This window comes from Moschus berezovskii, chromosome 15, assembly GCF_049115385.1.
Source record: "Moschus berezovskii isolate FMDL1 chromosome 15, NW_MosBer_1.0, whole genome shotgun sequence".
In the NCBI taxonomy this organism is placed as follows: Eukaryota; Metazoa; Chordata; class Mammalia; order Artiodactyla; family Moschidae; genus Moschus; species Moschus berezovskii.
In genome coordinates, this window is record NC_142474.1 from 81,534,082 (window position 1) to 81,548,783 (window position 14,702).

The 14,702-nt window shown below is 42.1% G+C and overlaps 1 protein-coding gene across 2 annotated transcripts in view; it reads right to left on the reverse strand.

The window, feature by feature from the left end:
- The window catches only part of TASP1 (taspase 1), a 257,475-nt gene that overhangs the window by 16,950 nt on the left and 225,823 nt on the right, over positions 1–14,702 (reverse strand). The gene's annotated exons all lie outside the window — the stretch shown is intronic.

Consider the following 14,702-nt stretch of genomic DNA (forward strand, 5'->3'; position numbering starts at 1 on the left):
CCCACATGTTTAAATTTTCCTAGAATTCAATTATAGATTAAAAAAAAAAAAAAACAGTGCTTGTAAGAAGTAATTGAAATCCCAATTGGTCCCAGGACTTGTATTGCCTTTCTTTTGGACCCAGCCTAACTTAAGAGTGAGTGGACCTCTTAGACAGTGGTGTTAGGGCCATCTACATCAAAACATCTGCGGGTAGGGGCCAGGAAGCTGGATTTCCACACCTAAGATTTGAAACCCCAAGTCTTCAGGAACAAAGCCTGCCTTAGGTTACCTCTTAGATAAAGAGGAAGGCAGTCAGGGAAAAGGGACAGTAGACACATCATACAGACGACATGGAAACACTGCTGACACCATCATGTTAATTGCGCGTTCTGAGACTCTAGAGACCTTTACTCTGACTTTTAAAATAGTCTTCATTCTTCTTTAAATATTCAAATAGGAACATGACTGCTTTTCTGTTAAAAATTCATTTTAAAAAAGGAGAAATCAGAACACGTCATTCCACATAGTCCAAACGATCACAACTGTGTAAAAAAACAAAATCACAACTGCAGAAGCTGAAGGAAATATCTTAACATGCTGACAGTGGGGCAGTTCACTGCACTCCAGAAGGATTCATTCAAGGCCAGGATCACCTTTCTTTTTCTTCTGTCAGTCTTCTGTCTTTTCTTAGTTATGTAGCAGAGCGATTTAGCTGGTGTTTAATGCGGCAGCGTAACCTATTGAGGAATCAATCTGTGTCCTTTCTCACTGTTGGAGCCCCACTGCAGGCGGCACGACTGCATCCCCAGTCCACTCCTGAGCATTGCCGAGAAAGAACGGACAAAATAACTGTGCTGTCTGCACAGGACCCGTCAACAGCATCTTCTCCTTGATATACCCCTCTCCTTGGTTTCCAGGACCCCAAACTCATTTGTTTCTCCTCAGCCTCTGTGGCCACAACTTCTCAGTCCTCTTTGCAGGCCCCCCACGCCCCCGAGCTAATGGCACAGGAGCTCCCGAGGACTCAGGCCCCTTCTCTCCCATCTGTGGTCACTCCCTTAGTGATCTGATCCAGTCCTTCATTTTATGAAAGCACGTCTATGCTGAGATTCCCAAATATACATCTCCAGCTTGGGCCTCTCCTGACAACTACCTGGTTAGAAGCTTTGGTTCTGGGGTTCAGACCACCTGGCCTGAATCTTGGCTCGACCTCTGGTAGCTGTGTGGCCTCATATGAGTAACTTCGTATTTCAGATATTTCTTCCAGTGGGAGGAGGAGGTGTTGAGCTAAGCAGAGGAGATGCAGCCACGCCTGGCAGGCCCCTGGGCAGCATGGAGGCTGGGGGGTTACCTCTGCTTCTGTCAGAGGAGTCTCTGGGCCACCATTTCCTCAGTAAAAACAACCAGGAGGCCTCTTCCTGGAAAACCTGATGGGGAAGCCTCAGCATCTGGATGACTTGTGGTGAGTGAAAACCCAGAACGTCAGTTACAGTCTTCTGCTTGGTGAGCTGACAGATAACATGGATCTTTTTTTACTATAGCTTGAAAAGACGACCTTATATTTGAAAAGAAATGAAAGGCTAACGCTGAAACTATCATAAAGAATGAAACTACTATTTGTCTAATGGAACTATTTCCTGACAATTTTAGTTGATCTGTCAGTGAGGAATTAGGGAGTGGCAAAAATAAAAACCACCAACAAACTCTTTGAAGAAAATTCTCCTCATCGAAAACATCTGCTCCCTGACTTACTGATCTGACCCATGTGACACCAAAGAACTATGAAAATGTTGGAATAAGAGAGGGCAGGGCTTCCCCGGCTGACTTCTGCTGGTCCCAGGAGTGGCTCTCTGTAAAAAAGGGAGCCTGGTCAAATGTCAGCCCAGCCCATGTTTCTTAGAGCCGGGCAGGCACCTGAGCATGTGAAGGTCAGACATCCTCCAATAGAGGAAACTGTGGAGGCCATAAGCCAGCTCAGCTGAGATGTCAACGGAAGCCACCCTTCGATTCCAGCTGTATGGGAACCTCCCTTCTCTTCTGCCCTCACACTGAGACCTCAGTTCCCTTTGCTGGTTTTCCCTCACCTCCCAAACCACTCAGTGTTGGGGTACCCCAGGACTCAAGAGCCGGGCCACTTCTCCTCAACTCATTTTGTAGAGAAACATCTGTGAGGCATTCCAGACATAAAGTGAAGCCCCTGGTTACACCGGAGAAAGAAGACAGAGAATAATTCTTCAGACCCAACTCACCCTCCAGCTGCCACTTCATTTCTTTTCATTCACAGCAAGGTTCTTTAGAAGATGTGCCTGTTCCTATTTCCTCAGATTCTGTCCTTCCATTCTCTCTAAACCCTCTCCACTCAGGTTTTTTGGCTTGAAGACTGCACTGAAATGGCTCTTTCCCAAGGTGAGCCATGCCTTCCAAATGCTAAACCCAACGGTCTATCCTCAGACCTAACTTCATGGGCCCAGACTGCAGGATCTGATAAAGCTGGATCGCCCTCTTCACCTCGAAATAATGAGACTTTCCCTCCTTGGTTTCTATGACACTCCCTAGTTCTCCACCAACCTGTATGGCCATTTCTCAGTCTCCTGTGCTAGGTCCTTCACGCCTCTGACTTATGAACACAGGAACTCCTCGGAACTGTTTTCTCCTGACTCTGGTCTCTCTTAGTGATCTCGTCTATCCCTGCAGTTTTGTTTGTCTTTTTTAGCATTTATATGCTGAGATTCTCAGATAGGCATCTCTCGTTTGGTCCTCGCTCCTGACACCCTCAGGCCTGCTTCCTCGCTCCTCACCTTCCTTCTCACCTCGGTAAATGGCAGCTCCATTCTCGGCACTGCCTTCTCTGGTTCCCTCATACCTCCACCCAGCCCAGTGGCAGACCCTGCTGGCTACACCTTAAAATGGGTGCAGAAGCCAGCTGGGGCTCAGCGCCTGCGCACAGCTTATGTTCTAGTCCAGCTCATCACTCTTGCTCACACGAGTGGCAACAGGCTCCCCTGCTGGCTCCCTTTCAGAAAGCAGCGTGAGTGACCTCTTCCAACATGAGGCAGACACTCTCAGTCCTCTGTTCCCTAGCCTCCAATGGCTCCTATCTCAGGGGAAGAGCCCAAATCTTAACTACCACCGATAACAACCCACAAGGTCTAGTCCCCCACTTTTCACTGTGACCCACTAAGACCGAGCTTGTCACTGTCCCTCCATCACATCGAAAACACTCACTCCTGCCCGAAGGCCTCTGCTCTTGCTGTTCTTCATACCTGGAATGTTCTTGCCTTGCTCCCATAAACCTCCCAAGGCTTTATTCAACTGTCACTTTGTCAGTGAGCCCCACCTCACATTAGAAACCTCATACTTCTTAAAATCCTCCCAGCTTGACATGTCTTTCTAGCACTTACCACAAACATAATCTGTGCCTTATTTATCTTGTTTAGTATTTTCCCCACCAGTGTGTAAGTCCAGGAGTACAAGGATTCTTGGCTTTTTTGGTCACTACTATGTTCCCAGGAAAGTACCTGAATATAATGGGCACTCACCAGTATTTGTTTAATAAATATTTCATTTTAAAAAATGAGCTGCTATGTTTCATCAAAATTCTACTCCTAAGTAAACTGAGTTTTTTTAATAGCTAAAATCTCAAAGCCAAAGAATCAAGGCTTCCTTCCCAGTTAATCATTATTAAATATGGTAATAAATCCAGATTAGCTCTACTACTGGTTAACTGAGGTTAAGAAGAAATGGATTTTTGTCATCTTTGATGGTGAAAACCTTATAGATTGTATTTATTTCTTTTCTGCCCCAATTATGTATGGCCTACTGAACAAAAACATAAATTGCAAGATTCAGGAACTTGAACCTAAGAGGTTATCACATTAAAGACCAGGTCCTTCCTGTCTGAACTGGCTTTGTTGGAAGCATGTTTTATTCAGGGGCTACTGGGGCTTATTACTAATGGCCTAGTAAGAGCTTATTTTGCCAAGATCTTCCATTTTTAACAGAGCAGGTTCTAACTGTTGGCAGGTTCTAACTGTTCAGAATTTTACCATAATATATACAAGACCTATCAATGGAAGAAGTCGGGGGATTATTGGGCTTTTCATTCCTTATAGGAAGCACATTTAAAATATAATTAATTTTCAAGTGAAGAAAAAGCTGTTTCCAAGTACTTTGAGCATCTCCTAATAACAAAGTGTTAATACAACCCTCATTCTACATTTCTTTTCATGTCTTCAACACTGCAGTAGACAGGACAGTCCAAACATGTACAGTGCAGTGATGACAGCTCAAGAGCATAAAAGTAAATCCCCATATGTACCACAGAAGTATCTGAAAGGAATGTAAACAGAAAGAGTAGCTCAACCATATCCAAATGTCTCAATTAGTTATTACTAAAATGTTAAAATTTCATCAATTTACAGCACTGCTATACTTACGAGACATAAAAAATTATACATAATAATCAGCAGAGAAGAATTTTAATCCTTAGGATTAGACAGAATGGACACTCCAAGTTGAAGTCTTTAAAAAAGACAGAAACTATATTATTTGAATGAATGGTACTAAAGTAAAAATGTATTCTAGCAGTTAGACTTCAGTTCAGTCACTCAGTCATGTCCAACTCTTTGCGACCCCATGAATCGCAGCATGCCAGGCCTCCCTGTCCATCACCAACTCCTGGAGTTCACTCAAACTCATGTCCACAGAGTCGGTGATGCCATCCAGCCATCTCATTCTCTGTCGTCCCCTTCTCCTCCTGCCCCCAATCCCTCCCAGCATCAGAGTCTTTTCCAGTGAGTCAACTCGTCGCATGAGGTGGCCAAAGTACTGGAGTTTCAGCTTTAGCACCAGTCCTTCCAACGAACACCCAGGACTGATCTCCTTTAGAATGGACTGGTTGGATTTCCTTGCAGTCCAAGGGACTCTCAAGAGTCTTCTCCAACACCACAGTTCAAAAGCATCAATTCTTCGGTGCTTGGCTTTCTTCATAGTCCAACTCTCACATCCATACATGACCACTGGAAAAACCAAAGCCTTGACTAGACGGACCTTTGTTGGCAAAGTAATGTCTCTGCTTTTTAATATGCTATCTAGGTTGGTCGTAACTTTGCTTCCAAGGGTTCAAAATCTATAACACAGTTTCTAATGTCTGTGAGTGAAGTAGGCCAGGCACAGGACTGGCAGAGTGGAATGTCCAGGCCCCACCAAACAGGGAGGCCACCACTTGGGACCAGCTAATCATGGCTATGTAGGGAGTGGGTCCCAGTGTGGCTAAACGTACTCTTATGAGAAAATAAGTCAGGAGGAAGAAAACTGTACTTTCACACAAAACTTAAAACATTTAAATCTTGTATAAAATTTTTATACAAAATTTCTATTTTGTATAAGTTCAAATATTTTTTAGGTAATATTTTCTTTTTTTTTAGTTTTATATTTTCATTATTTATCATTAACTTAGAATGACTGATTTTTAGAATATCTTAAACTATCTAATGCTAATATGGATTATAGGTTCATGAATAAAGACTTTAAAAATTATTCCTCACTGAAATGAGTAAAAAAAGCATATCCATAGTTAGTCACTATCAATTGTTAGTCAAATCACTGCTTATGTGTTGCGGATTTAATATTTCAAAATAATGAACAGCACCACTTCAATTCCTCACTTATTTTAGCACAGTCCAGTGCCCACTGAATTTATTTTTTTTTAATTTTAACTGGAGGCTAATTACTTTACATTATTGTATTGGTTTTGCCATACATTGACATGAATGTGCCCCAGGTGTACATGTGTTCCCCACCCTGAATCCCCCTCCCACTTCCCTCCCCATATCATACCTCTGGGTGATCCCAGTGCACCAGCCCCGAGCATCCTGTATCAGGCATCGATCCTGGACTGGAGATTCGTTTCACGTATGATAATATACATGTTTCATTGCCATTCTCCCAAATCATCCCACCATTGCACTGTCCCACAGAGTCCAAAGACTGTTCTATACATCTGTGTCTCTTTTGCTGTCTCCCATACAGGGTTATCGTTACCATCTTTCTAAATTCCAACTTTTAAAAAAAAAGCGATGTGTTGCTGAAGCCAGCTTTTGAGCTCAAATCTGCAGGTTATGGGGAAGGATGGACAGTGAGGATAAAAAGTATATCCAACCATCTGGCCTCAAAGTTTCACCCTCAACTTCAATGTGGAGCCACTCATAGAAGACATCTCTATGGAATGAATGCCCATGTATGCAGGGTCCTGCAGGGACATTAGAACCTCCGCATATACTGCATGCCTATAAATTCAATTCCCCTCACCACTCACCTTCTTAATAATGTGATAAGAGTTCTTACAACATAAAACCAATGGGTGACACTGAATATTTACAACCAAAAAAACCAATGCCACGCTTTAAGTTAGGAAGGTAATATGAAATAAGAATGGCATGACCAAGATTATGGCCTTTTTTGTTTTAGGATTGAAAGAAACAGGAAAAGATTTCTTTCCTCATCTGTCCACTGCTTTTGAACCAAGAGAAAGAAATGAGTGTCCTGTAATCATTTCTTGCTCACTGTGAGTAATCAGGCCAATAGTTCTCGTGACTGCCTGTCTCGGTTCCATCTCACAGTTACGTGTGCCTGTGGGTAAACAGCAGGCGTGTGTCTGCCTTCGGAAGGCACCCGTTTACTTAGAGTGTTGGGTACTAGAGGGCAACATGGTGGCATTCCAGTGTTGTGTGTACACCTGGTGTGGACTATGTAAGCTGCTGACTGTGCATGTACAGAGTGGCAGGGAAATTAATGTTTCCATTATTTCCATGCTGCTATAATAAAAAGCAAAGAGGGTTACTCACCACCTTGCAACTAACATGGAGTGTCTACAAGTCCAAGCAACAGACACATTTATCTTTGTAGAGATCCAACCCTACACCACGATTAGAATGAGATTTATTTGGATAAATATGGTTACTAACTCTGAGAAGATTTATGTTCTTGCCAACATGGTGAATTCCCTCTTTGTGTTTATTCTATTTATTGCTTTGGAGCTTTGTCAAATGAATCATTTGGAAGAAACTGATGGCATAAGGCTAATTAGGGGAAAAAAATAAAGCTAACAACAACTCTGAGAAACAAACTTGAGGCTGAGGAAACTTCTGTCTTAAAGTTTGTTTTTCACATATTCAACCTTCTACAGTCTTCTGTTTGTCTAAAGGACTTTCTAAATAGACCCAATGGGATCCTCCTGGCAGTCCTAAGAGCATGGAAAAGAAATACAACTTTCTATATTTGAAATTCTGGGCAAGCTTAGAAGGTACAAGTAAAATCACTGGTTAGTCACTTTTCCTTCTGCTCCATAAGTACACTTGCCAAATGTAGCTGTCTGGGATGTTTCCCTAGTACAGAGCTGCTGGCGGCGCCTAACACCATCCCAGGGCAGATGGCTTCCTGCCAGGGATCAGCCTCCTTCAGCTGTTGAGTAATATGGGGACTAGACTATCAAAAGCAGTTAATATTTGGCTTAGACCAAGGCCAACTTGTATCTAAGTGGTTCTTCATAAATCTAAAATATGGTCCAATCAATCCACCCAGTGGCTGAATGTCACTGGCCACTAACTACACCAAGGAACTGAAGTCCCTTTTGAAAATTCATGGTCAACCCACCTAAAGATGTTCCACTGTCTAGAGCTCAGGGGAATCTGAGAAGGTTGCCTGCATTCACCCAAGATACACTCAACAGTAGCCAGTAAAGAATATACTTCTCTCTTACTTTTAAAAGTAAAATTATTCAGTTAGGTGAGCTTAACTTGAATGCTGCAGGCAATTCATTTCAAAACCTAAGTTTGTAAGGCTGTCAAGTTGGTAGACGTCCAGTCAGAAAGCTTTGTAAAAGGGCTCCATTACCACCACACTGGCCTGAATTGCAGGGTTGGGTGTGTGTGTATACGTGTGTGTCTATTCCTGTAGCTTCAAGCAATTTTCTTTTTCCTCTTCTGGAATCTCTGAATTCACTTGTCAGTTAGTTTATAATAGAATTACGTTTTCTCAAAAAGGAATAAGTCTGACCATCTGCACCAGGGGAACAGTGTGAAAACCTAGGAGGTATCAATCTTGTGGTAGGAGATGTGGATGGTACCCTTGTAAGCACAGTTAGTGTAAAAGAGGCTGCGGAGCTGCAAGGCACCAGTCCTGAGCAACTCTCACCACTTCTGCCATCACCTGGTGCTCCCACCACCACCAATTACCCATCACAACATATGTATAAACAGCTCTATTATATGCCCTGTGGTTGTATTTTCAATTAATATTCAGATTACTATGAAAGCATCAGTAATAGTCCCATTTTAAAGATAAGGAAACCAAGGGTTAGCATTGTTACCTGTCCCAGGTTATAAAGCAGAAGCCTCAGGAGTGAAATTCACCTCTGGCTAACTCTGAAGCCTGTTCTCTTATTATATCACACTGCCTCTTTATACACGGCCTTGCTGACATCTTTTAAAAACCCTCCTCTCTTGCTCTGCCAGGAATGAAATTCAGTTCAGTTCAGTCGCTCAGTCGTGTCCGACTCTCCGCGACCCCATGAATCACAGCACGCCAGGCCTCCCTGTCCATCACCAACTCCCGGAGTACACTCAAACTCATGTCTACAGAGTCGGTGATGCCATCCAGCCATCTCATTCTCCGTCGTCCCCTTCTCCTCCTGCCCCCAACCTTTCCCAGCATCAGAGTCTTTTCCAGTGAGTCAACTCGTCACATGAGGTGGCCAAAGTATTGCAGTTTCAGCTTCAGCATCAGTCCTTCCAATGAACATCCAGGATTGATCTCTGTCAGAGCTTTTTTCTCTCCAAGGAAAAGTCATCTCTTTCTGAAGTTTAAGTTCATTTAAATTTTTCTACTATACTCAGCTCTTTGGATAATTTTTTAAATCCGTGACTTTATAGAGTATCCAGCTCACTCTCATTATTGGGAGTAGGAGCAACAGTCTCCTCTGACTTTCTCCATCCTAACCGGAAGTGGAAGTCTTTTTCTCACTTCTCTTGGCAACTCCCTCTTGCGGTGTTGTTGTTTGGTCATTAAGTCATGCCTGACTCTTTCGCAACCCTACGGACTGCAGCCCACCAGGCCCCTCTGTTCATGGGGTTTCCCAGGTGAGAGTTCTGGAGTGGGCTGCCATTTCCTTCTCCAGGGGGTCTTGCTGACTCAGGATTGAACCCATGTCTCCTGCATTGGCAGGCGGCTTTTTCAGCAGTGAGCCACCTGGAAGCCCACCTCTCGAGTACCTCATGTTTATACCTAAGCCTTCCTCCATACCTTTCCTTGAGAGGCAAGTTAAACCTAGTAAAAAACTCTCAGAAACCGTATCTGTGCTATCCCTTCTACACAGACATTTACTGAGGTTTTTTACGAGACCCAGAAATTATCTTCATAAAAACAAATCATAGTAGATACTACATTTGGGGTTGCAAAGATCCTACTGAAAACTGAATAGCAACATATATGCTAATTAATCTGGAATGTAGAATTTAGAATTTTGCAGATGGCAAACAAGTATCTAGGAATGAAGGGCCATAATATATACAATATCCATAATATACAAAGGACTGAACTTATCTGTATTCAGACATAAGATTTTATTTCCTTGTTCCTATCAAGTCTGACCCAGGAAGGACTTAGGGCAGAGTCAGGTTTTCTTGCTCATTTCACTCATGAGGCTCTGAAATCCAGAGAGAGGGTGACCACACAGAGGCACGCAGCCTGCAAGAGCCAGAGGTGGACCCAGGCTCCGGCAGCCCATGCTGCACCCATTCCGATATTCGTTCAACTGCAATACCGATCAAATGTGCCATAATAGCCAAGGGTGGTATCTTTTCTAAGCTTTTTATTTGAAACTAATTTCACAAATATACAGAAGAGTTCCAGGAATGCCCATGCCTCCTTCACGAAGGTCCGCCTATTGCTAATAGTTTACTCCATTGCTTTGTGACCTACTTGCTGTCTGTGCAGGGCGTCCTAGGTGCCACAGTGCTAAAGAACCCACCTGCTAATATGAGAGACGCAGGTTTGACCCACGCATGGGGAAGATACCCTGGAGAAGGAAACGGCACTCACTCCTCTATTCCTGCCTGGAAAAAATCCCATGGACAGAGGAGCCTAGTGAGCGGCAGTCAGTGGGATCACATAAGAGCCAGAAACGACTGAGCAATAGAGCAACACACACACATCTGTCTGTCCATCCATCCAATAACAATATTTCCTGAGCCACTGAGAAAACATTGCATAATTATGTCCCTTTACCCCTAAATACTTGCATTTATATTCCCTAAGAGTAAGACTAGGAAAGATATAAGCATCTGAATGCAGAGTTCCAAAGAACAGCAAAAAAGATAAGAAAGCCTTCCTCAGTGATCAATGCAAAGAAATAGAGGAAAAAAACACAATAGGAAAGACCAGAGATCCCTTCAAGAAAATTAGAGATACCAAGGCAAAATTTCATGCAAAGATGGGCTCAATAAAGGACAGAAATGGTATGGACCTAACAGAAGCAGAAGATAATAAGAAAAGGTGGCAAGAATACAAAGAAGAACTGTACAAAAAAGATCTTCATGACCAAGATAATAATGATGGTGTGATCACTCACCTAGAGCCAGACATCCTGGGATGTGAAGTCAAGTGGGCCTTAGAAAGCATCACTACGAACAAAGCTAGTGGAGGTGATGGAATTCCAGTTGAAATATTTCAAATCCTGAAAGATGATGCTGTGAAAGTGCTGCACTCAATATGCCAGCAAATATGGAAAACTCAGCAGTGGCCACAGGACTGGAAGAGGTCAGTCTTCATTCCAATCCCAAAGAAAGGCAATGCCAAAGAATGCTCAAACTACTGCACAATTGCATTCATCTCACATGCTAGTAAAGTCATGCTCAAAATTCTTCAAGCCAGGCTTCAGCAATATAGGAACCATGAACCTCCAGATGTTTAAGCTGGTTTTAGAAAAGGCAGAGGAACCAGAGATCAAATTGCCAACATCCGCTGGATCATAGAGAAAGCAAGAGAGTTCCAGAAAAACATCTATTTCTGCTTTATTGACTATGCCAAAGCCTTTGACTGTGTGGATCACAACAAACTGTGGAAAATTCTGAAAGAGATGGGAATACCAGACCACCTGACCTGCCTCTTGAGAAACCTGTATGCAGGTCAGGAAGCAACAGTCAGAACTGTACATGGAACAACAGACTGGTTCCAAATAGGAAAAGGAGTACGTCAAGGTTGTATATCGTCACCCTGCTTATTTAACTTATATGCAGAGTACATCATGAGGAACGCTGGGCTGGAAGAAGCACAAGCTGGAATCAAGATTGCCAGGAGAAATATGCAGATGTGCAGATGACACCACCCTTATGGCAGAAAGTGAAGAGGAACTAAGAAGCCTCTTGATGAAAGTGAAAGAGGAGAGTGAAAAAGTTGGCTTAAAGCTCAACATTCAGAAAACTAAGATCATGGCATCTGGTCCCATCACTTCATGGGAAATAGATGGGGAAACAGCGGAAAGAAACAGTGTCAGACTTTATTTTTTGGGGCTCCAAAATCACTGCAGATGGTGATTGCAGCCATGAAATTAAAAGACGCTTACTCCTTGGAAGAAAAGTTATGATCAACCTAGACAGCATATTAAAAAGCAGAGACATTACTTTGCCAACCAAGGTCCGTCTAGTCAAGGCTATGGTTTTTCCCGTGGTCATGTATGGATGTGAGAGTTGGACTGTGAAGAAAGCTGAGCACCAAAGAATTAACGCTTTTGAACTGTGGTGCTGGAGAAGACTCTTGGGAGTCCCTTGGACTGCAAGGAAATCCAACCAGTCCATCCTAAAGGAGATCAGTCCTGGGTGTTCATTGGAAGGACTGATGCTAAAGCTGAAACTCCAATACTTTGGCCACCTTATATGATGAGTTGACTCATTGGAAAAGACTCTGATGCTGGGAGGGATTGGGGGCAGGAGGAGAAGGGGACGACAGAGAATGAGATGGCTGGATGGCATCACCAACTCGATGGACATGAGTTTGAGTGAACTCCGGGAGTTGGTGATGGACAGGGAGGCCTGGCGTGCTGTGATTCATGGGATCGCAAAGAGTCACATGACTGAGCGACTGAACTGAAGAGTAAGAATATTTCCCTACATACTACAGTACAAATATATTTTAATATGATAACATCATCTACTACCTATATCCCCTTCTGTTCACTGACCTAAGAATACATTTTTAGCGTTTTCCCCCTACCATCCAGGGTCCAGCATAGGATCAGTTACCGCATATGCTCGTTGTCATGGCCCTTTAATATTATTTAATTTGGAACATTTCCTCAGCCTTTGTCTTTTATGACATTGACATTTTTGAAGAATATAATCCCCTTTTCTTTCTTCCGAGAATGACCTTCATTTTTGATTTCTCTGATGTTTCCTTGTGATTAGGTTCAGGTGGTACACTTCCAGATGGGATACTGCGAAAGAGATGCTGTGTCTTTCTCAGGTTCCCACATCCACTGGCACATGATGTTCATCTGTCCCTTGCAGTGACATTAATTTTGATCACGTGGTTAAGTTGTTGCCTGGTTTTTCCATTATATACTTATTATTTTTCCCTGAAACTAATAAGAACCTTGGGGCAACACCTTAAGACCATAAAATAGCTTGCTCCTCCTCAAGGATGAATTTTTATAACAGTATTTTCACTATGTTATTAAAAAAATGACCTCGACATCGTAAAAGAAACCTAGGTTTTACTTATTATTCTCGAATAAGTTCCAAGCCAATTTTAACATCTGTTTTTATTATAGTAGCCCATGTACACTGGGTGTTTATTAAAAACCATTCATTAAATGTCTGCTATCTTGGGTAGGATACTGGCAATTTGATTTTTAAATCCAACTGGTATCAGTGCCCTAATTTTGGTTCAATTAAAAAGAAATCTCTTCTAACTTATGCAACAGTAGGGATTTAGAAATTAAATTAAGGTATATAACTGCAAAAACGTTCTATTAAAAAAAGAAACCTATAAAAGAACTTACTCCTATTTGTTCAAATTATATATGGATTCTGGTTATAATGGTATTAGTTATTATCCAGCCTTTTCTAAATAGTACCATTTTGGGTGAACTTTAATTCAAGGTCTTAACTTGGATTAAATATAGTTAGCTTATACAAAACGTTTGAATGGCCAAGTGATTTTAGTTTCTGAATCTGGTAACATGCAGAAAGGAGGCAATTTTTGGAAGGCAGAGTAAATTTAAAAAAAAATTTTTTTTCCCCAGAAGTTGCTTTTAAATTAAAAAAAAAAACAAAAACTATGCCTATTGTTTTAGTTTTTAAAGATGCCTCCTTTCTCATTTTGCCACCACAGTTTACAACATACATGAGAGCATGTTTCACAAACTGTCATCAGGCTGAGTAGGTATGCCACCAATTCAATAATTCTTTCATAGAAATAAGGAAACCAGGGCCGGTAGGCCAAAGGCTTTCTCTCTTAAAAAGAATATAAACTTTGCTATAGCCCCTCTTTTCTCTTTTAAGCTCAATCTCTCATCTATAATTTTGTCATACTTGCAATACAATAAAATTCCAGGCTTTATGACAGAAGAGATAATTTTTGGTTTTGTTGGTTTCTTTCTTTGTTTTTTTGCTTGTTTTTTTTTTTTTTTGCTTGATCAATAGAATTCAACAACCAAAGCTTTAGTGTTTTGGGGTTTTTTGTTTGTTTGTTTTTTGTTCGGGGGTTGCGGGGAAGCATTTGTAGCCACGGGAGGAAGAAAGGGAGAGGCAAGAACTCTCAGCAAGGAAGCTCAAACACACGACTGACAAGTGAGGCAAAAGCAGCAGCCTGTCTGTTGGTCCATCGATCGCACCAGCTGCAGAATTCACCAGCATTATGGAAACCACGTCCACCAGGTGTCATGCAGTACAACTGGGACCCAAAGATCTCTGGGCTCACGGCACGACTCTCCATGCCCTTTCTTCCCGTGTTTCACATTAAACAGCAAGGTGTCTGCAGGGCCACCAGCAGGGACAACAGGGACCTCATAACAGGATAACAGGGATAATAGGCCACATACAGGGCTTAATGACATGACCATCCCCACCAGACAGGCTGCAGTACTGAGGTTCACCTCTTCCAGGTCTTTTTGTTGATGTTGTTAAGAAGCGATCTTAGTTCAGATTCTACATGTCAGGGGAGGGAGAAACTTAACTGGTCGCAAGCCAGTTAGGGATTTTTGTGGTTTACCAGGCTTATTACAAAATAATAATAATAACTGTTTTTTGCCATTGGGAAGAAAAGGATGTTTTCTTTTTGAATGAAAATATTTAAAGTCACTTTTCCACTCATTATTTTTTCCTTTGTTTTTAATTGGAAGAGAACTGCTTTACAATGCTGTGCTAGTTTCCACTCATTCTTTATACCATTCTGTTCAATATGGTAGCCACCAGTCACACATGGCTATTTACATAAAATTTTAAACTCTGTTCCTCTAGCACACCAGCCACATTCATGTGCTCAAGGCCACCTGTATCTAGTGACTCTCCTATTGGACAGCACAGTATAAAGACAAAACATTTCCATCAACACAGAAAATTATTTTACTGTTGCTCTAAAATCATCTTTCTTAAATGAGCCATTATAACTCAATTCTCCTTATACTATGGAATAAAACAATCTTCCTGCATACTCATACAAAATAA